General features: G+C 44.6%; 1 protein-coding gene across 1 annotated transcript in view; it reads right to left on the bottom strand.

Annotated features, from left to right (window-relative positions):
• Positions 1 to 22,955, bottom strand: part of LOC146007290 (killer cell lectin-like receptor subfamily F member 2) — a 238,243-nt gene that overhangs the window by 124,262 nt on the left and 91,026 nt on the right. The window lies entirely within an intron of this gene.

The following is a 22,955-nucleotide window of genomic DNA, read 5'->3' as shown; positions in this document are numbered from 1 at the left end:
CCTGTGCTGTCATGGCATTATTATTATTATACAGAGGGAGCAGCCTGTGGTGTCATGCCATTATTATTATACAGATGGAGCAGCCTGTGGTGTCATGGCATAATGCCATGACACCACAGGCTTCTCCCCCTGTACAATAATAATTATGACACCACAGGTTCCTCCCACTGTATAATATAAAAGTAATGCCATGACACCACAGGCTGCTCCCTCTGTATAATAATAATGCAATGACACCACATGCTGCTCCCGCTGTATAATAATAATGCAACGATACCACAGGCTGCTCCCGCTGTATACTGTAATATAACAATAGTAATGCCATGACACAAATTATTATACAGGGGGAGCAGCCTGTGGTGCCATGGCATTACTTTTATATTATACAGGGGGAGCAGCCTGTGGTGTCATGCCATTATTATTATACAGAGGGAGCAGCCTGTGGCGTCATGGCATAATGCCATGACACCACAGGCTTCTCCCCCTGTACAATAATAATTATGACACCACAGGTTCCTCCCACTGTATAATATAAAAGTAATGCCATGACACCACAGGCTGCTCCCTCTGTATAATAATAATGCAATGACACCACATGCTGCTCCCGCTGTATAATAATAATGCCATGATGCCACAGGCTGCTCCCCCTGTATAATAATAATGCAATGACACCACAGGCTGCTCCCGCTGTATAATATAATAATAGTAATACCATGACACAAATTATTATACAGAGGGAGCAGCCTGTGGTGCCATGGCATTACTTTTATATTATACAGGGGGAGCAGCCTGTGCTGTCATGGCATTATTATTATTATACAGAGGGAGCAGCCTGTGGTGTCATGCCATTATTATTATACAGATGGAGCAGCCTGTGGTGTCATGGCATAATGCCATGACACCACAGGCTTCTCCCCCTGTACAATAATAATTATGACACTACAGGTTCCTCCCACTGTATAATATAAAAGTAATGCCATGACACCACAGGCTGCTCCCTCTGTATAATAATAATGCAATGACACCACATGCTGCTCCCGCTGTATAATAATAATGCAATGATACCACAGGCTGCTCCCGCTGTATACTGTAATATAACAATAGTAATGCCATGACACAAATTATTATACAGGGGGAGCAGCCTGTGGTGCCATGGCATTACTTTTATATTATACAGGGGGAGCAGCCTGTGGTGTCATGCCATTATTATTATACAGAGGGAGCAGCCTGTGGCGTCATGGCATAATGCCATGACACCACAGGCTTCTCCCCCTGTACAATAATAATTATGACACCACAGGTTCCTCCCACTGTATAATATAAAAGTAATGCCATGACACCACAGGCTGCTCCCTCTGTATAATAATAATGCAATGACACCACATGCTGCTCCCGCTGTATAATAATAATGCAATGATACCACAGGCTGCTCCCGCTGTATACTGTAATATAACAATAGTAATGCCATGACACAAATTATTATACAGGGGGAGCAGCCTGTGGTGCCATGGCATTACTTTTATATTATACAGGGGGAGCAGCCTGTGGTGTCATGCCATTATTATTATACAGAGGGAGCAGCCTGTGGCGTCATGGCATAATGCCATGACACCACAGGCTGCTCCCCCTGTGCAATAATAATTATGACACCACAGGTTGCTCCCCCTGTATAATATAAAAGTAATGCCATGACACCACTGGCTGCTCCCTCTGTATAATAATAATGCAATGACACCACATGCTGCTCCCGCTGTATAATAATAATAATGCAATGACACCACAGGCTGCTCCCGCTGTATAATAATAATGCAATGACACCACAGGCTGCTCCCGCTGTATAATATAATAATAGTAATACCATGACACAAATTATTATACAGGGGGATCAGCCTGTGGTGTCATGGCATTATTATTATACAGCGGGAGCAGCCTGTGGTGTCATTGCATTATTATTATACAGCGGGAGCAGCATGTGGTGTCATTGCATTATTATTATACAGAGGGAGCAGCCTGTGGTGTCATGGCGTTATTATTATACAGCGGGAGCAGCCTGTGGTGTCATGGCATAATGCAATGACACCACAGGCTGCTCCCGCTGTATAATAATAATGCAATGACACCACTGGCTGCTCCCTCTGTATAATAATTATGCAATGACACCACAGGCTGCTCCCGCTGTATAATATAACAATTGTAATGCCATGACACAAATTATTATACAGGGGGAGCAGCCTGTGGCGTCATTGCATTATTATTATACAGAGGGAGCAGCCTGTGGTGTCATGGCATTACTTTTATATTATACAGGGGGAGCAGCCTGTGGTGTCATGGCATTATTATTATGCAGAGGGAGCAGCCTGTGGTGTCATGGCATTACTTTTATATTATACAGGGGGAGCAGCCTGTGGTGTCATGGCATTATTATTATGCAGAGGGAGCAGCCTGTGGTGTCATGGCATAATGCCATGACACCACAGGCTGCTCCCCCTGTACAATAATAATTATGACACCACAGGTTGCTCCCCCTGTATAATATAAAAGTAATGCCATGACACCACTGGCTGCTCCCTCTGTATAATAATAATGCAATGACACCACATGCTGCTCCCGCTGTATAATAATAATGCAATGACACCACAGGCTGCTCCCGCTGTATAATAATAATGCAATGACACCACAGGCTGCTCCCGCTGTATAATATAATAATAGTAATGCCATGACACAAATTATTATACAGGGGGAGCAGCCTGTGGCGTCATTGCATTATTATTATACAGAGGGAGCAGCCTGTGGTGTCATGGCATTACTTTAATATTATACAGGGGGAGCAGCCTGTGGTGTCATGGCGTTATTATTATACAGAGGGAGCAGCCTGTGGTGTCATGGCATAATGCAATGACACCACAGGCTGCTCCCGCTGTATAATAATAATGCAATGACACCACAGGCTGCTCCAGCTATATAATAATAATGCAATGACACCACAGGCTGCTCCCGCTGTATAATATAATAATAGTAATGCCATGACACAAATTATTATACAGGGGGAGCAGCCTGTGGCGTCATTGCATTATTATTATACAGAGGGAGCAGCCTGTGGTGTCATGGCATTACTTTAATATTATACAGGGGGAGCAGCCTGTGGTGTCATGGTATTATTATTATGCAGAGGGAGCAGCCTGTGGTGTCATGGCATAATGCCATGACACCACAGGCTGCTCCCCCTGTACAATAATAATGACACCACAGGCTGCTCCCCCAGTATAATATAAAAGTAATGCCATGACACCACAGGCTGCTCCCCCTGTATAATAATTTGTGTCATGGCATTACTATTATTAATAGTAATGCCATGACACAAATTATTATACAGGTGGAGCAGCCTGTGGTGTCATGGCATTATTATTAATATACATGAAACTGAACAGCACAGCAGATATGTAGTTTTTTATGTTAACTTACCACTGTGTCTGTCACTGTCTGTCAAATTTCAGTTCCCCTCTCTGCGTCTCTGCGGCGGCGGCCTCCTGAAGTGTCCCCCACGCCACGAGTAGTTTAACGGGCGGCCCCAGCCTTCCTCCAGTCCAGTGCAGACGCGTGGGTGGGAGGCGTCAACGTCATGACGTCCCCACCGCACCTAGCGTCTGCCGACTGCCACTGCCGCCCGCCGGGGACAAGAGGGAACAGGCTGCCGGCCGGGGCCCTCCTCCACGTAGCCGTGGAGGCCGGCGGCCATGTTCCTGTGGCCGCAGCCCGCAGATATCATATAAAAAACCACAGGAACATGGCCGCCGCCGGCAAAAAAAAAAAAAAAAAAAGCAAAGCGGCCGCGGCGGCGCGGCCCGCAGCACAGCAGCCAGATCGGCCTGGGGGGCAGATGGCACCCTGCCCCCCGGCCCAGCCCGCCCCTGACCTAGTGGGAATTTGGAGTGTGCAAGCAGCCTGCTGCATAGTGCTCTGCTTCATATATTGCTCACACAGCAACAGCCGCTCTGGCTTCTGACTATTGCAGAACCTATACACTGCAATACTCAGTCTGTGTATATCACCACATAGGCATACTGTCATTGTTTGTATTTAAGTGGGGACATTACAATCTAACCATTTGTGGCAGGAGGGCACGAGCAGAGAACTCATATCTGCTGCAGTAACCTGACCACACACTGGTTAGTCTGTCTCCCGCAGGTCTGGCACACAATCTCTGCTTAAGAGCAGGATTCATGGTAATAAGAGGGAATACAATATAATTACAAATCCCCAATATTTAGCTTAGATTGTGTGAAGCCACAGACCAATATTGTATAATCAATCCTCAGGCTTGAGGACAATTTCAGTAGAACAGAGCTTATTGCAGTGTAACCTATCTGGGTTAATTGATACACTCAACACAATCTGCATAAATTGTTTCCAATTGTTACCTGAACTGAAGAACACAGCACCATAGAGCTGTTTAGCCAATATACTTCTAATAACTGTGTCTGTTCAAGGGAATCTTATAAATTCCCAGATTGAATTAAAACAGGAGCCTGTCTGACAGTGGACTATATATACGTACGGTTTAAGCACACACAACACGCCCGCACGTGCTAAGTTTTTAACACACTTTATTGTCTTTTGTTTGTCTATCTGTGTTTTTTTAATAATTTTTCGCTTGCTTCTAATATAAATAAATAAAAGCTAAGTTTTATGTACAACATTTCTTGTTGGTGCACCACACCAGGACAAATTCTTTTCTTTTCTTGTTCTCCTTGAATAAAACACTGGAACACTCTGGGCCTGATTCAGATGTGGATGTAGCTGCCCTTGGCACTGCACTAAATGTTTGAAAGAAAACTCTTCTGATTCTCTTGCTACCTAACTGTGTGTGTCTGTGTGTGTCTGTGTGTGTCTGTGTGTGTGTGTGGGTGTGTGTGTCTGAGAGACAGAAGAAAATAGAGGTGCATATATCAGAAATTGAGAAGTGTGAGAGACACAGAGGAAGGAGAAAGAGGCAATGTGTGTGAGAGAGGCAGGGAGATAGAGGGATGCAGTGAGGCAGGGAGGGAGATGGAGAGAGAGGCAGGGAGGGAAAGGGAGAGAGAGGCAGGGAGGGAGAGGGAGAGGCAGGGAAAGAGAGGGGGTAGGGAGAGAGAGGTAGAAGGAAATATTGCACTGTGCCCTTTATCTTGTGTATAGGCAGCATTGTTTACCTGAACCAATGGTCGCCAGGTCTTCTGCTCACCAGGGCTGGCAGCTCAGAGTCTTCTGCCTGCCAACACTGATGGGGAGAGAATGGGACAATTGGCTTCGGCAGGGTTGCTGGTGGCGGGCAGAATGGGACTGTGGCAGCACCACTTACTGGGGGATAACGGGACTGTGGCGGCGCTGCATGCGTCACTACATTTACAAAGGAAATAAAACTTCAAAAGGATGCAGGGGAGTGCCTGCTAGGCCTTGGGGCCCCCCAAACACCCAGGCCCCATAGCAGTTGCACCCTCCAATAGTTACACCACTGCACCCCTATATTACATAACACATCCCCCCTATATTACAGCCAGTACACGCACTCCCTGTACTACATTATACACAGTCCCCACTGACCCTTTCCACACTGCGCCCCCACTGACCTTGTCCACACAGCTCAAGTACACACAGTCCCCATTGACCCTGTCCACACAGCCCCTGTCCACACTGCCATCAGCCTTCACTCCCCCATACCACACAGCCCCCACTGACCCTGTCCACACTGCCCCCCCCCCCATTGACCTAGTCCACACAGCCCAAGTACACACAGTCCCCACTGACCCTGTCCACACAGCAGAATGTACAGCACCCACTCCCCAGCATGCACAGCTCCCACTCTCCCAGGATGCACAACACTGACATGGCCATGTTGCTTACTGCTGCTGGTTACACGGATGATGCTGTCAATCCTGCTCCCACTGTTTGCCGCTGTTCGCCTCTCCTGCTCCCGATTTCACTGCTGCAACTGATAAAAGCACTACTGCACCTTAGTTCACTGTCGCTCCTGCTCCCGCTGCCTCTCCTGCTCTCAGCGCTCCCACTGCTGCTGCTGATTGTGCAGCTGCCCTTCCAAGTCTCTTCTACACTTGGCAGTATGGCTCCATCCTTACAGCCACCGCTACCCACACAGCCCCACGGCAGCCGGCATTTAAATAACATGACAGGTTGTCACAATGTTGCCCACGCAGGCCCCGCCCCCAGGACTTTGGACTTGCGCATGCGCAGTCTACATTTCTAACAAACTGTGCGAAAAACCGGGAGGATGTGGTGTATTTCTGTGGGAGCGGGAGGTTAATTGAAAAACCGGGAGCCTCCCGTAGGCAACCCTGCAGTAGGTTCCACATGTGTAAGGGCACTGCTGTTCAACCTCCTTCTTTTTAAAAAAAAGAGCAGAATACTGTGAAAACAACTCCAGAAGCTCTGAGATGCTCATGCATCTGACTGAATGTTGTATTGGTGCTTCATTTGCATTCAGGCCAACCTTCTTTGTGAAATGAGCAGTCTACTGTAAAACAAATAGAGAATGGGGGTCTCGTTTTATCTGAGATGCTGGTGCGTCGCATTGCTTCTGATTGGGAGCACTGTTTACATATACTCAGGAGCACCAGTCGCTATCACCAAGAGTCGTGTTCTCTAAAAGCAGAATAAAGTATTCACAAATGTATGTTCTTCACACAGGAACTACAGTTGGACAACATGCCTGCAATTATCAACAAACCTATGAGCAAGAGAATTGCGAACATGAAAAAAGACCAAAAAAAAACCTACCAAAGAGATCCAGGCTTGGCTGAAGGAAAGTGGGATTGTAGTCAGTTTACAAACAGTGGGGCAGATGTATTAAGCCTTAACAAGAGATAAATGCAAGGGTGATAAAGAGAGATAAACATCCAGCCAATCACCTGCTAACTGCCATGTTACAGGCTGTGTTTGAAAAAAGTCAGTAAGGAGCTGATTGGCTAGACGTTTATCTCTCCTTATCACACTTGAATTTATCTCTTGTTAAGGTTTAATACATCTGTCCCAGTGTGCTTTCATGCTTTGGAGAGAATAAAGGCCAGAAATGAAATATCTGCTATGAAATGCTCATGGTAAAACCTGCACTGTACAGTACTGTTTGTTTAACTGACTTACAGTACTGTATATAGTATTAACCTTTTCTGTTATAATACTGTATAGTGAAAACCATAAAACATTACTTTTCAGTCATTGCGCAGTTCATTCATTCTTAATTATCAAACTGTACTGTAGGAGAGCGCAACACATTGTGGAGGAATTAACTAGTGAGAATGATGAATGCACTGCTCTACAAATCAAACACATCTTCAAAGCCAAGTATGACTATGACATATCACTCACCAGCATTAGAAGATTGCGTCGGAAAATAGGATGGTCCTATGGGGCTACAAGGTAAAAGACTGTACAGTATGCAGTGTAAAGCAGTAATGCACACTTTTCACAGTTTATAATACTTGTAATGCTGTATACTGTATTTAATGATATTTTTGTACTGTGGACAGAACATCTCCCATGATTAGCAATGTGAATATAGAAAAGAGAGCTGACCAGGTACGACGATGGATTCAGAGCAGTGAAACATTTGTCATTTTCACTGATTAATCCTCAGTTGTGTTCAAGAGGTTCTCACAAATGTCATTCTGTAAGCATAACCAAAGCATCCATTGAAGATCCACGTGTGGGGAGCCAAATCACCATTAGAAGCTGGTGCCATGTTAATGTTTAAAGGTACAGTACTACTGTCTATTTGATTCAGTGCTTGTGTTTGAAACAAATATTGTACTGTACACTACAATAACAATAGAATTTGGTGCTTATTAATAAAACAACACTGTGTATTGTTATTCATAGTAACATAGTAATTAAGGCTGAAAAAAGACGTTAGTTCAACCTGTCTGACTTGTAACTACTGACGTGAGTAAGTCATATCTATAGGATTCCCTTAGTGACCAAACATGTATCCAGTTTTTATTTAAATTCATTACCAGTAGTTGCTGTAACCACCCCACCGGCAATGAGTTCCAGAATGTTACTGTGTTAGAGGCCGCACGAGCAGCTCCGGCGCTCGCCCGGCGGCCTCTAAGCAGCGTGTCCCGGCTGTTGCTAGGCAGCCGGGACGCCGCTGCCTCATTGCTCCCGAACATCCGGCGGGCGTTACAAAGCGCCCGGGATGTTATGCACGGCCTCTTCCTCCCCTTTCTCCGGTTGCCTAGGCGACGGGGGATGCCTGGCGGCCGCAGGGAGAAGGAGGTGGAGAGCTCAGCTGCACAAACTTCTAATTAGCAGCAGCAGCTCATTGGAGAGCTGCCTTATTTAAGCTTCCTGGGCAGGCCGGTCAGACGCCGGTTATAGTTCTGACCTGTGTGTCCAGAGTGTCCCCAGTTTCTGGGTCCTGGTTGCTCCCGTGTCTGTCCAGCCTGTCGGCGTTCGTGCGCTAGCTTTTTCCCAGCGTTCCAGTACTCGTTTCCTGGTGTTCCTACCCAGTGCTGCTCCCACTTGTCTGCTGCATCTCATCTCACAGATAAGTTGGGGGTCTCCCCACCTTTTGACACTTGCACTTATATTTTCATTATTACATCTACCCTACCCCGACATCCTTAGATGATCTCATGCAGTTAGCCATCAAGGTGGATTGGCGGTTTCGGGAACGCCAAAGAGAGAGAGAATCTGGGGTACTGCCCTCACACCCTTATGGGGATACCCCGGAGGATACGGGTGAAGAACCCATGCAGATAGGGGCCACACGCCTGTCCGCCTCCAAAAAAAATCGCAGGAGGCTCAAAGGCCTGTGTCTCTATTGTGGTGGCCAGGGTCACCGTGCCTTGGTCTGTCCTTTAAAGTCGGGAAAAGACAGTGCCTAGGTGATTTCAGGGAAATTCACTTACGCCTATCAAGCTTTTCTCCCCTAGATTCAGTCGTAATTCATGTAGTTATCTCTTGTGGTGATAAGGTTTCAGCAGTTGCTGCCTTTTTGGACTGTGGTGCGGCTGGCAATTTCATGGACGTTAGTCTGGCCAACACGTTAGAGGTTGAGCCCATACCTCTTGGGAATACCTTGTCAGTCTGTGGATGGGATGGCCTCCCGCTCTCCAACGGCAGCATTTCCTCATGCACTCCTCCTCTCAGGCTGTCGTGGGGGTGCTTCATTCTGAAGAAATCTCTTTTTTTCTTTTTCATTGTCCTTTGGCTCCACTTGTCCTGGGATTGCCTTGGTTAAGGAAACATAATCCCAGCATTAACTGGGCTTTGGGGGAGATCACACGGTGGGGGTCCTCCTGTTCCGACAACTGTCTGACATTACCTCTCCGGACCTCTCACCCTGTCTTCTTGTCCTTACCTCTTCCCTATAGGGAATTCTTAGACGTGTTTTCCAAGAAAGAAGCCGATATATTGCCCCCTCATCGCTCATTTGACTGTGCCATTGACCTTGTCCCTAACGCTAGGCTGCCCAAGGGGCGATTGTACGCCCTATCTGTACCAGAATCCCATGGACCTTTATATTAAAGAAAAGCTCGAGAATGGGTTTATTCGCCCATCAAAGTCTCTGGTTGGCGCAGGTTTTTTCTTTGTGGAGAAGAAGGATGGGACACTGCGCCCCTGCATCGACTATCGGGCCCTAAACAAGATAACTGTAAAAAATTCCTAGCCTTCATTTCGGTCTTGTTTGATCAAATTCAGGAGGCTGTAATTTTCTCCAAGATCGATTTAAGAGGGGCATACAATCTGATTAGAATTCGCCAAGGAGATGAGTGGAAGACAGCATTTAATACACACACCGGCCACTATGAATATCTGGTGATGCCGTTTGGGTTGGCCAATGCTCCCGCTGTCTTTCAGGACATTATTAACGGCCATTCCTGGGGATATTTACAGTAGTGTACCTGGATAATATTTTAATCTTTTCCAAGAGTCTTTCGGAGCAATCAACAGCATGTCAGAATGGTGCTCCAGAAACTGCACGAGAACCATCTGTACGCGAAGTTGGAAAAATGTGAGTTTGAGGTTACACAAATCTCTTTTCTTGTCTATATCATCTCTCCCAAGGGTTTTTCGATGGATCCTTGCAAAGTTCAGGCTATCCTGTCTTGGGCACGTCCCACCAGTCTGAAAACGGTCCAAAGGTTCTTGGGATTTTTGAATTACTACCGCAAATTCATTTGTTTGTTTTCTGATATTGTCGCCCCCATTGTGGAATTGACCCGAAAAGTGGCAAATCCTTGAGTTTGGTCCCCACAGGCCATCGAGTCCTTTGACAGACTAAAGAAAGCCTTCTGTTCAGCCCCCATTTTACATCATCCTGATCCTAGAGTTCTGTTTCTAGTCGAAGTTGACGCCTCGGATGTCGGGGATGGGGCAGTCCTTTCTCAGAAAGATGATCATGATCAGAAAGTCCACCCTTGTTCCTATTTCTCCTGCAAATTTTCCTTGGCAGAGAGGAATTATGATATCGGTAATCGGGAACTACTGGCCATTAAATGGTCCTTTGAGGAATGGCGTCATTGGCTGGAAGGAGCAAAGCATGTCATCACTGTGGTTACTGACCATATTTGGCCTCTTGCATTCTCACCTCTCAGTCATTAGCTCCCGAGGAGACTCCGCAAGATCGGCTGTTTGTCCCTGAGAAGCTGCGGGAATTGGTTCTCAAGGACTTTCATTCTAGTAAGGTTGCTGGACACCCAGGAGTTACCAAGACCCTTGAGCACTTATCCAGAGTGGTCTGGTTGCCTGCCATGAAGCAACACGTTTCACGTTTCATTTCTTCTTGTCTCGTTTGTGCTAGACATAAATCCTCCAGACTATCACCGGTTGGTCAGCTTCTTCCCTTGTCCATTCCTGAGAGACCATGGTCCCATATTTCCAAGGACTTTATTGTCGATCTGCCTCAGTCTCCCCATTTTACCACAGTTTGGGTCACGGTCGATCGGTTCAGCAAGATGGCACACTTCATACCATTACGCAAGCTTCCCACAGCCAGAGAATTAGCCCAGTTATTCATTATGCAGATCTTTAGGCTTCATGGTCTCCCCAAGGATATTGTTTCGGACAGGGGATCTCAGTTTGTGGCCAATTTTTGGAGACGTTTTTGCTCCAGTTTGGGGATACAGGTCAGTCTTTCCTCTGGGTACCACCCGCAGTCCAATGGACAAACCGAGAGAATCAATCAGGCCTTAGAACAATACTTTTTATCCAAATGTCAGAGTAATTGGGCAGAGCTTTTACCATTGGCCGAGTTCTCTTATAATAACACCTATCATGTGGCAACCAAGAAGTCTCCTTTTCTTTGCAATTTCGGTTTCCACCCCAAATGTATTCTTTCGACATCCCCATGGACTCCTCCTGGTCCTCTTCCTCGGTGATGTCACAGCTTAGAAGATCATCATCAAGCCCTTAGACAGGCCTCGGCATGATCCAAGATCTTCTTTGATAGACACAGAAGACAATGTCATTTTAGGGTTGGTCAAAAGGTGTGGTTGTCTACTCGTCATATCAAGCTTCGCCAGAGATGTCCTAAACTGCGACCCAAGTTCATTGGACCGTTCCTCATCACCGAACAAGTCAACCCGGTAGCGTTCAGGTTGTGGCTACCCAGATCATTGAGGGTCAATAATGTCTTTCATTGTTTTCTTTTCAAACCGGTCTCAATTTTTTCACAGTCTTTGCCCGGTCAGACCGTTAAACCAGTCATTGTTCAGGGCCATAAAGAGTTTTTGGTTGAGCGTATTCTGGATTCCAAGTTGGTCCGGGGTCAGCTTAAATTTCTTTCCATTGGAAAGGCTTTGGGGACGAAGAGAGATCTTAGGTGCCTGAGAGATCTTTACATGCTCCTAGGTTAAAGGCGGAGTTCTTTAAACAGTTCCCATGGAAGCCTGGGGCCAAGGGTTCGGTGACCCCTCCTCAAGGGGGGGTACTGTTAGAGGCGCTCGCCCGGCGGCCTCTAAGCAGCGTGTCCCGGCTGTTGCTAGGCAGCCGGGACGCCGCTGCCTCATTGCTCCTGAACATCCGGCGGGCGTTACTAAGTGCCCGGGATTTTATGCACGGCCTCTTCCTCCCCTGCCGCAGCGGTTGCCTAGGTGACGGGGGACGCCAGGCAGCCGCAGGGAGGAAGAGGTGCAGCGCTCAGCTGCACAAACTTCTAATTAGCAGCAGCAGCAGCTCATTGGAGAGCTGCCTTATTTAAGATTCCTGAGCAGGCCGGTCAGACACTGGTTATAGTTTTGACCTGTGTGTCCAGAGTGTTCCCGGTTTCTGGGTCCTGGTTCCTCCCGTGCCTGTCCATCCTGTCGGCGTTCGTGCGCTAGCTTTTTCCCAGCGTTCCAGTACTCGTTTCCTTGTGTTCCTACCCAGTGCTGCTGTGGTGCTCCCACTTGTCTGCTGCATCTCATCTCACAGATAAGTTGGGGGTCTCCCCACCTTTTGACACTTGCATTTATATTATCATTATTACATCTCCTGTGTATTGTTACATCTGTTTGGTATTATTACATCTTCTGTGTATTGTTACACCAGTTGGGTATTGTTACATCTCCTTGTGTATTGTTACACCTGCATAGGTTATTCTCTATTTCTTATTTCACTTATACCATCCCTGAGTATTGTTACTCCTGTACAACCTTGTATATTGGGGGTCTGGGGGCTCCTCGCCTCATTTGAGTTCTAGTTAGCATTTCCCCTTGCAGTGGCGTAAATTCATCCCTGTTGCCCAGAGGCAAGATGAATATTGGTGCCCCCCCCAGCACACACACACACGTTATTCAAAATATATATATAGTCTGTTATGAATATATATTATATACTGTATATATATATATATATATATATATATATATATACAGTATATATAGAGAGAGAGAGAGAGAGAGAGAGAAAGAACATATATATATTTCAGAACTCAGCCACAGAAGCATATTTGATTGCTTTCAATTAATGTATTTAAATTAGCAGAGGAGGGTAGGTGTCCCCCTTGAAAGCAGGAGCCCGTCGGCAGATGACTCTATTGCCTCCCAGAGTTCTGCCTCTGTCCCCTTGCTCTCTCCTGGCCTTGGCGGGCGCGTTATCACTCATAAGACCTGTTGGCATCGGGGTTGGAGCCGGACTAACTGGCTCCTTTGAACGCGGCTATTAGAGGTGAAGCCTAGCTCTGCACGCGTCCGCCAATTCCAGTCTGAGGCAACGGAGGTAGGGCAGGCGAGGACGCCCCCAGATCCTAACACTGCTCTAATGGTGAAGAATCCTCTTCTTAATTCAGTGCAGAATTTATTTTCCTCGAGCCTCAGTACATGGCCGCGTGTCCTAAGTATAGGCCTGTTAGTGACCAATCATCTCCCTGTTCCATATGATTCCCAATCCTGTATTTGAATATACTAATCATATCACCTCTCAACCTCCGTTTCTCCAGTGAAAACATATTCAGCCTGGTTAACCTATCTTTACATTCTAGTGATTTGAGACCTTTCACTAGCTTAGTAACCCTTCTCTGTACCTGTTCCAATTCATTTATGTCCTTTTTAAGTTGCGGTACCCAGAACTGAACACAATATTCCAAGTGTGGTCTCACCAATGCCTTGTAAAGAGGCACTATCACATTGGCATCCCTTGAATCCATTCCCCTTTTAATGCATGCCAGTGTCCGGTTTGCTTTTGCTGCTGCACTTGAGCAGTGTGCACTATTACCCAATTTTTCATCTATAATGACCCCCAAGTCCTTCTCTACAGCAGAATTCCCTATAATAACTCCATTTAGCCTATAAGTAGCTTGTTGATTTTTGTTCCCATAACAAATTACTTTACATTTTTCAACGTTAAACTGCAGTTTATTTAAGTCACTTTGTAGTGTTTCCACAACCTCTCCTGAGTTAATTTCCTTACTCAACTTTGTGTCATCCGAAAATATTGCAATTTTACTCACTATGTCACTTTCAATATCATTAATAAATATATTAAACAAGGTGGGTCCCAATATTGAACCTTGTGGGACTCCACTTTGGACCTTACCCCAACTGGAATGTATGCCATTTACCACCACTCTCTGTCCCCAATTGTGCAACCAGTTTTTAATCCAATCTTATGTCTTTTATGTCTCTAAGGATCATGGATAAACAATTTTTCCAAGAAAAATTAGTAGAGGGATGTATGGTCCCATTCGTGCAAAAACATTACCAATTGCATAGACTTTTACAGGATAAGGATCCCAAACACTCTGGTGGTGTGCATTCCAAATTGTTGAATATCCCTGAGGCAGAGTGAGTATTGCTTTAATACCTTTAATACTTTAATGCTGTACTTTTATGGTTTAATAAAGTATTTTTGTTTTAAAAGTTTTTTTATTTTCTAAAAAAAAAAAAAAATGTAAATACTTTACCGTACTAAGAAGAAGTAATTTGGATCACCCTCGGGCGCAGCTGCTTGTGGGTCTCAAAACACTTATTTGAGGAGTCACCACCCCTCACAACAAGGATACACAGTACAATTTTATAAGTGGAAACCCTCTAGCGCTTAAACATGAAAGATGGTACTTCCCTTTATTTAGCGTGGATACTTCTTTACAGACAGGTGTATGGGATTGTTCGTCCTTGTGATTCAACTCTCATAGATTTTTATAGTACATGTAAAAAATGGAGAGTACAGACATCAATATTCCACACTATATAATTAATTTCTACACCCGTGCGAATGGATGGAGGCTGTGAAGTATTCTTTCTTCCACCCGACAAAGAAGGGGACAGACAGATGTAATCTGTAGGAATGGTGCGTACCAAAACTCACATAAAAATGTGGCTGGTTCCACACATCAAGGTATCTTTAAATCTTAGGTGCGTACCCAACTCACAATTAGGAAGAATGATATCCTCACATAAAGGTATCTTTTAACCAAACGAAATAAAGAATTCTGTCAAAGGGGTGCGTACCCCAACTCACTGGTGCAAATGTTGTAGTACTCGCATCAAGGTATCTTTTGAGGCCACTCAGTTGATAGATCAGAAAGGTGCTTTAATAACTTCCACATCCAGAAGTGACAATATAAAATAAAATCAAACAGAGTGATCACTGTGACTGCCGTGTACAATAGAACAGTAGTGAAAACTTGGAGTCTACAACCTGGGGGGTCTTCCGGACGATCCAGCCAGGGAGTTGGTCAGTCAGAGTTCCAAGGTCCAGCAGTCATCCAGGGATCACCTTCCTCTCAATACACACAACGCGTTTCGATCCACTCTGGGATCTTTTTCAAGTGTAAAGAGGATCAACTCAGATGGGTTTATATACCCATGAACAGGAAGTGATAGGACTTCCTGTTTCCTGTGGTCCGCATAATCATTACAACGATTTACAATAATAAAAAGCATATAGTACATTCTTTCCTGTTACAGTCTTTAATAACATTAGCCCCAGGTCGATTATCCTATAAGAAATATTAATATAAAAGCACCAGCGTGCAGCAGACGCTGAAAGCCGCGATCCCGGAAGTGTAGTGCGTTCCACCGCACACACTTCCGCGTGTCAGCGTGGCCGGAAATTCGGCTGCCGCTATCCCAGAGCCAGAGACGTCATGACTCTGTTGTATGGATACGCGGCGCCCGCTGATGATGTGTGCGCTCCAGCGCATCACAACTGGGCTGGATATGCGGTTCAAGCCCACCTAGAATGGTAAAGCCGGCCGCGTCATATAGATACGCGGCGCCTGCTATTGATGTGTGCGTTCCACCACATCAGAAATATACGATAAGAAGTGTATGTGTTTATTAAAGCACAAACACTAGTCAAAAAGGTGCGATTAGGCACACAGTAAAGAGTAAATAAGTACAAAATATTGATAATTAAAAATTATTAAAAAACTGGAGATAAAAAATAGAGATAAAAAAACCTATTTGGAGAATTGACCATGGGCTGTACATAAAATACATAAAATCACATATAACATTTGATAATAACAAAGTGCGTTAGTGAAATTCATTAGTTGCTTCCAGATAGATGAAATGATATACTAGGGAAAAAGAAAACATATCTCAGAATGCATATAATGAACACATAAACAATATGGAAACTGTTCATAAAAACCACTTTAATTCAAAGTCACTATTGTGGCCGCTTGGAGATAATGTATTGAATTTGAAAATATATTCCATCTCCGCCTTTGCTAATTTGCTTGCCACATCTTTATCTCTTAAATCTGAATTCACCATTTTTAACCCATAAAAACCTGATATGTAGGTAGGGGAACAATTATGTGAAGTTTTAAAATGGGCGGACAGAGCATGTGTTTCAACTCCTTTCTTTATATTGCGCACATGTTCGGCAATGCGGACTTTTAAAGCCCTTGAAGTGCGGCCAATATAAAACTTATTGCATGTGCATCTAATAGCATACACTACATTTAGGCTATTACAGGTGATGAAGTCACAAATTTTTGCCTCTTTCCCATTTATTGAGATCTCAGTAATTTTTAAAGAGTAAAATTACTGAGATCTCAATAAATGGGAAAGAGGCAAAAATTTGTGACTTCATCACCTGTAATAGCCTAAATGTAGTGTATGCTATTAGATGCACATGCAATAAGTTTTATATTGGCCGCACTTCAAGGGCTTTAAAAGTCCGCATTGCCGAACATGTGCGCAATATAAAGAAAGGAGTTGAAACACATGCTCTGTCCGCCCATTTTAAAACTTCACATAATTGTTCCCCTACCTACATATCAGGTTTTTATGGGTTAAAAATGGTGAATTCAGATTTAAGAGATAAAGATGTGGCAAGCAAATTAGCAAAGGCGGAGATGGAATATATTTTCAAATTCAATACATTATCTCCAAGCGGCCACAATAGTGACTTTGAATTAAAGTGGTTTTTATGAACAGTTTCCATATTGTTTATGTGTTCATTATATGCATTCTGAGATATGTTTTCTTTTTCCCTAGTATATCATTTCATCTATCTGGAAGCAACTAATGAATTTCACTAACGCACTTTGTTATTATCAAATGTTATATGTGATTTTATGTATTTTATGTACAGCCCATGGTCAATTCTCCAAATAGGTTTTTTTATCTCTATTTTTTATCTCCAGTTTTTTAATAATTTTTAATTATCAATATTTTGTACTTATTTACTCTTTACTGTGTGCCTAATCGCACCTTTTTGACTAGTGTTTGTGCTTTAATAAACACATACACTTCTTATCGTATATTTCTGATGTGGTGGAACGCACACATCAATAGCAGGCGCCGCGTATCTATATGACGCGGCCGGCTTTACCATTCTAGGTGGGCTTGAACCGCATATCCAGCCCAGTTGTGATGCGCTGGAGCGCACACATCATCAGCGGGCGCCGCGTATCCATACAACAGAGTCATGACGTCTCTGGCTCTGGGATAGCGGCAGCCGAATTTCCGGCCACGCTGACACGCGGAAGTGTGTGCGGTGGAACGCACTACACTTCCGGGATCGCGGCTTTCAGCGTCTGCTGCACGCTGGTGCTTTTATATTAATATTTCTTATAGGATAATCGACCTGGGGCTAATGTTATTAAAGACTGTAACAGGAAAGAATGTACTATATGCTTTTTATTATTGTAAATCGTTGTAATGATTATGCGGACCACAGGAAACAGGAAGTCCTATCACTTCCTGTTCATGGGTATATAAACCCATCTGAGTTGATCCTCTTTACACTTGAAAAAGATCCCAGAGTGGATCGAAACGCGTTGTGTGTATTGAGAGGAAGGTGATCCCTGGATGACTGCTGGACCTTGGAACTCTGACTGACCAACTCCCTGGCTGGATCGTCCGGAAGACCCCCCAGGTTGTAGACTCCAAGTTTTCACTACTGTTCTATTGTACACGGCAGTCACAGTGATCACTCTGTTTGATTTTATTTTATATTGTCACTTCTGGATGTGGAAGTTATTAAAGCACCTTTCTGATCTATCAACTGAGTGGCCTCAAAAGATACCTTGATGCGAGTACTACAACATTTGCACCAGTGAGTTGGGGTACGCACCCCTTTGACAGAATTCTTTATTTCGTTTGGTTAAAAGATACCTTTATGTGAGGATATCATTCTTCCTAATTGTGAGTTGGGTACGCACCTAAGATTTAAAGATACCTTGATGTGTGGAACCAGCCACATTTTTATGTGAGTTTTGGTACGCACCATTCCTACAGATTACATCTGTCTGTCCCCTTCTTTGTCGGGTGGAAGAAAGAATACTTCACAGCCTCCATCCATTCGCACGGGTGTAGAAATTAATTATATAGTGTGGAATATTGATGTCTGTACTTTACCGTACTGTTTTCTTTAGATCCCCGGACATGAATCCAATTGAATTGGTGTGGGCTCAACTGAAGCGATACATCGGGAATGTTGTGAAGCCAACAACAAAACAGCAGCTTTTGGATGGATCTGTCATTTCTGGGTAGATGTGCTGACACTGGAAAACTAATAATTATATAAATCATCTGTATAAAGTATTGCCTGTTATTGTTGAAAGAAATGGTCAAGCCGCTGGTATGTATTACTGTACTGTACGCAGAGTGTTATGAATAAAGTGGAATCTACTGTTAAGCATTATTATAAATGATTGAACTATACACTGTATCTCATATCATCTGCTGTCATTAAAAAGTTTATTCTGTGTGATGTCACCTTTTTTATTATCCTGTACCTCTTTACCTTGTTCTCACTGTTTGTACTGCATCCCATATCATCCATCTGCTGTCAATACCAAGTGTTTCTTTCCAGTAGTGGCTGAGTCCATTGAGCTATGGTGCATCAGTGTTACGACCCCCCGTCCCCCCAAAAATATAAAATACAAAAACTAGATAAAATCTTAGAACAAATCAACAATTTGGTGCACCAGCACAAGAAGGATTGTGAGGACCCTTCACAGCTGTTCTGTGGGGGAGGGGGGAGGAAAGTATTATTGTACAGTACAGCACAAATATATTGTACAGTGTAGTATTGGTAATACAGTACTGTACTCTATCTTGAGGGGAGTATACACAGGGGTCTTAGTCCTGGCAATTTGCACTGAGCCCCCATACCCCAATGCCTAAACCTAACACTTCACTAGGATTCGGTATGAAATCCCGACGGTCAAAATCCCGACAGGGTCAAAAACCTGAATGGGTCAAAATACCGACATGGACAAAATCCCGACATGGACAAAATACCGACATGGACAAAATCCCGACATTTAAAATCTCAACAGGGTCAAAATCCCGACATATAGAATGTACAGGTGAAACAGTCTACATGCCTTTCGGTCGACATGGTTTTTTTAAACTGTTTTTTTACTCGAATGTCGACACAGTCGACATGGACACAGTTGCAAGTGAACCGCAGCCCCTCGCATCGCTCGCTTCGCTCGCAATGCATCGGGCACGGTGCCTCGCTGCGCTCGGCACACTATTTTATTCTCCCACCACACCATAGTGGATGGTAGGGAATGAAATACCGCCTGTCGGCACATGTCGGTTCAAAAAAAAGTGAAAAAACCCATGTCGACCTCGCACCTGTCGACCGAAAGGCATGTAGACAAATTCACTTGTACATTCCATATGTCAGGATTTTGACCATGTCAGGATTTTAAATGTCGGTATTTTGTCCATGTCGGGATTTTGACCCATTCGGGATTTTGACCCTGTCGGGATTTTGACTGCATCCCCTTCACTAGAAGCCTTAAACTCCCCGCTAGTGCTAAACCTAATGTGGCTACTTCCCCCTCTCCTCCCCCCCCCCCATAGTAGAGCAGTGGGGCTGATCAGAAATCCTCCCAGACCCCCGTGGAGTGGCGGCTTGGTGGCAGCCGCAATCCCCCCCACCCTACATGGAGGGTGTGTGTTGGTGAGCAATTTGGCGGCCCGACTTTCTCCCCAAGGAGCGATCCGGTGGTGGTGGCCGCATCACCCCCCCCCCAAAGCGGGTGAATGTTGGGGTGCCACCCCACACACACCTGGGGTGCTGCAATGACTTGCCCAGCCCTGACCACACCACCTAAACCTAGCTGCCCCACAGCATAACCCTCCCTCCCCTTCTAGCTGCCAAACCCACTCTTGCCACAGCCTAAAGTCCACAGTGCATAAAACCTTAACACTACTGCTACCTGCATGCTTGCATCGGGATGCCAGTATTCAGGATCCCGTGCATGCACATTTGGGGGGTAGTGAGTGGGCAGCTAACATCCGGTGATGTCAGCTGCCCGCCCCCAGCACCCTTGTCATGGGGTGATTTCCATTTATTTATTTTTTTAGTTGCAGTTTCTAATATAGCGCAGCAGATTCCGTTACAGTGTCTTATATAGCGCAGCAGATTCCGTTACAGCGTCTTAAATAGCGCAGCAGATTCCGTTACAGTGTCTTATATAGCGCAGCAGATTCCGTTACAGCGTCTTATATAGCGCAGCAGATTCCGTTACAGCGTCTTATATAGCGCAGCAGATTCCGTTACAGTGTCTTATATAGCGCAGCAGATTCCGTTACAGTGTCTTATATAGCGCAGCAGATTCCGTTACAGCGTCTTATATAGCGCAGCAGATTCCGTTACAGCGTCTTATATAGCGCAGTAGATTCCGTTACAGCGTCTTATATAGGGCAGCATATTCCGTTACAGTGTCTTATATAGCGCAGCAGATTCCGTTACAGTGTCTTATATAGCGCAGCAGATTCCGTTACAGTGTCTTATATAGCGCAGCAGATTCCGTTACAGTGTCTTATATAGCGCAGCAGATTCCGTTACAGCGTCTTATATAGCGTAGCAGATTCCGTTACAGTGTCTTATATAGAGCAGCAGATTCCGTTACAGTGTCTTATATAGCGCAGCAGATTCCGTTACAGTCTCTTATATAGCGCAGCAGATTCCGTTACAGTGTCTTATATAGCACAGCAGATTCCGTTAGTGTCTTACATAGCGCAGCAGATTCGGTTACAGTGTGTTATATAGAGCAGCAGATTCCGTTACAGCGTCTTATATAGCACAGCAGATTCCGTTACAGTGTCTTACATAGCGCAGCAGATTCCGTTACAGTGTCTTATATAGAGCAGCAGATTCCGTTACAGTCTCTTATATAGCGCAGCAGATTCCGTTACAGTGTCTTATATAGCACAGCAGATTCCGTTACAGTGTCTTACATAGCGCAGCAGATTCCGTTACAGTGTCTTATATAGAGCAGCAGATTCCGTTACAGTGTCTTATATAGCGCAGCAGATTCCGTTACAGTCTCTTATATAGCGCAGCAGATTCCATTACAGTGTCTTATATAGCGCAGCAGATTCCGTTACAGTGTCTTACATAGCGCAGCAGATTCGGTTACAGTGTGTTATATAGAGCAGCAGATTCCGTTACAGCGTCTTATATAGCACAGCAGATTCCATTACAGTGTCTTACATAGCGCAGCAGATTCGGTTACAGTGTGTTATATAGCGCAGCAGATTCCATTACAGTGTCTTATATAGCGCAGAAGATTCCGTTACAGTGTCTTATATAGCGCAGCAGATTCCGTTACAGTGTCTTATATAGCGCAGCAGATTCCGTTACAGTGTCTTATATAGCGCAGCAGATTCCGTTACAGTGTTTTATATATTGCAGCAGATTCGGTTACAGTGTCTTATATAGCGCAGCAGATTCGGTTACAGTGTCTTATATAGCGCAGCAGATTCCGTTACAGTTTCTTATATAGCGCAGCAGATTCCGTTACAGTGTCTTATATAGCACAGCAGATTCCGTTACAGTGTCTTACATAGCGCAGCAGATTCGGTTACAGTGTGTTATATAGAGCAGCAGATTCCGTTACAGCGTCTTATATAGCACAGCAGATTCCGTTACAGTGTCTTACATAGCGCAGCAGATTCCGTTACAGTGTCTTATATAGAGCAGCAGATTCCGTTACAGTCTCTTATATAGCGCAGCAGATTCCGTTACAGTGTCTTATATAGCACAGCAGATTCCGTTACAGTGTCTTACATAGCGCAGCAGATTCCGTTACAGTGTCTTATATAGAGCAGCAGATTCCGTTACAGTGTCTTATATAGCGCAGCAGATTCCGTTACAGTCTCTTATATAGCGCAGCAGATTACATTACAGTGTCTTATATAGCGCAGCAGATTCCGTTACAGTGTCTTACATAGCGCAGCAGATTCGGTTACAGTGTGTTATATAGAGCAGCAGATTCCGTTACAGCGTCTTATATAGCACAGCAGATTCCATTACAGTGTCTTACATAGCGCAGCAGATTCGGTTACAGTGTGTTATATAGCGCAGCAGATTCCATTACAGTGTCTTATATAGCGCAGAAGATTCCGTTACAGTGTCTTATATAGCGCAGCAGATTCCGTTACAGTGTCTTATATAGCGCAGCAGATTCCGTTACAGTGTCTTATATAGCGCAGCAGATTCCGTTACAGTGTCTTATATAGCGCAGCAGATTCCGTTACAGTGTTTTATATATTGCAGCAGATTCGGTTACAGTGTCTTATATAGCGCAGCAGATTCGGTTACAGTGTCTTATATAGCGCAGCAGATTCCGTTACAGTTTCTTATATAGCGCAGCAGATTCGGTTACAGTGTGTTATATAGAGCAGCAGATTCCGTTACAGTGTCTTACATAGCGCAGCAGATTCCGTTACAGTGTCTTACATAGCGCAGCAGATTCCATTACAGTGTCTTATATAGCGCAGCAGATTCCGTTACAGTGTCTTATATAGCGCAGCAGATTCCGTTACAGTGTCTTATATAGCGCAGCAGATTCCGTTACAATGTCTTATATAGCGCAGCAGATTCTGTTACAGTGTCTTATATAGCACAGCAGATTCCGTTACAGTGTCTTATATAGTGCAGCAGATTCCGTTACAGTGTCTTATATAGCGCAGCAGATTCCGTTACAGTGTCTTATATAGCGCAGCAGATTCTGTTACAGTGTCTTATATAGCGCAGCAGATTCCATTACAGTGTCT

The sequence above is a fragment of the Crinia signifera genome, chromosome 6, assembly GCF_055691185.1.
Source record: "Crinia signifera chromosome 6, ASM5569118v1, whole genome shotgun sequence".
NCBI classification, from domain to species: Eukaryota; Metazoa; Chordata; class Amphibia; order Anura; family Myobatrachidae; genus Crinia; species Crinia signifera.
This window is presented reverse-complemented; position numbering and strand designations above follow the sequence as displayed.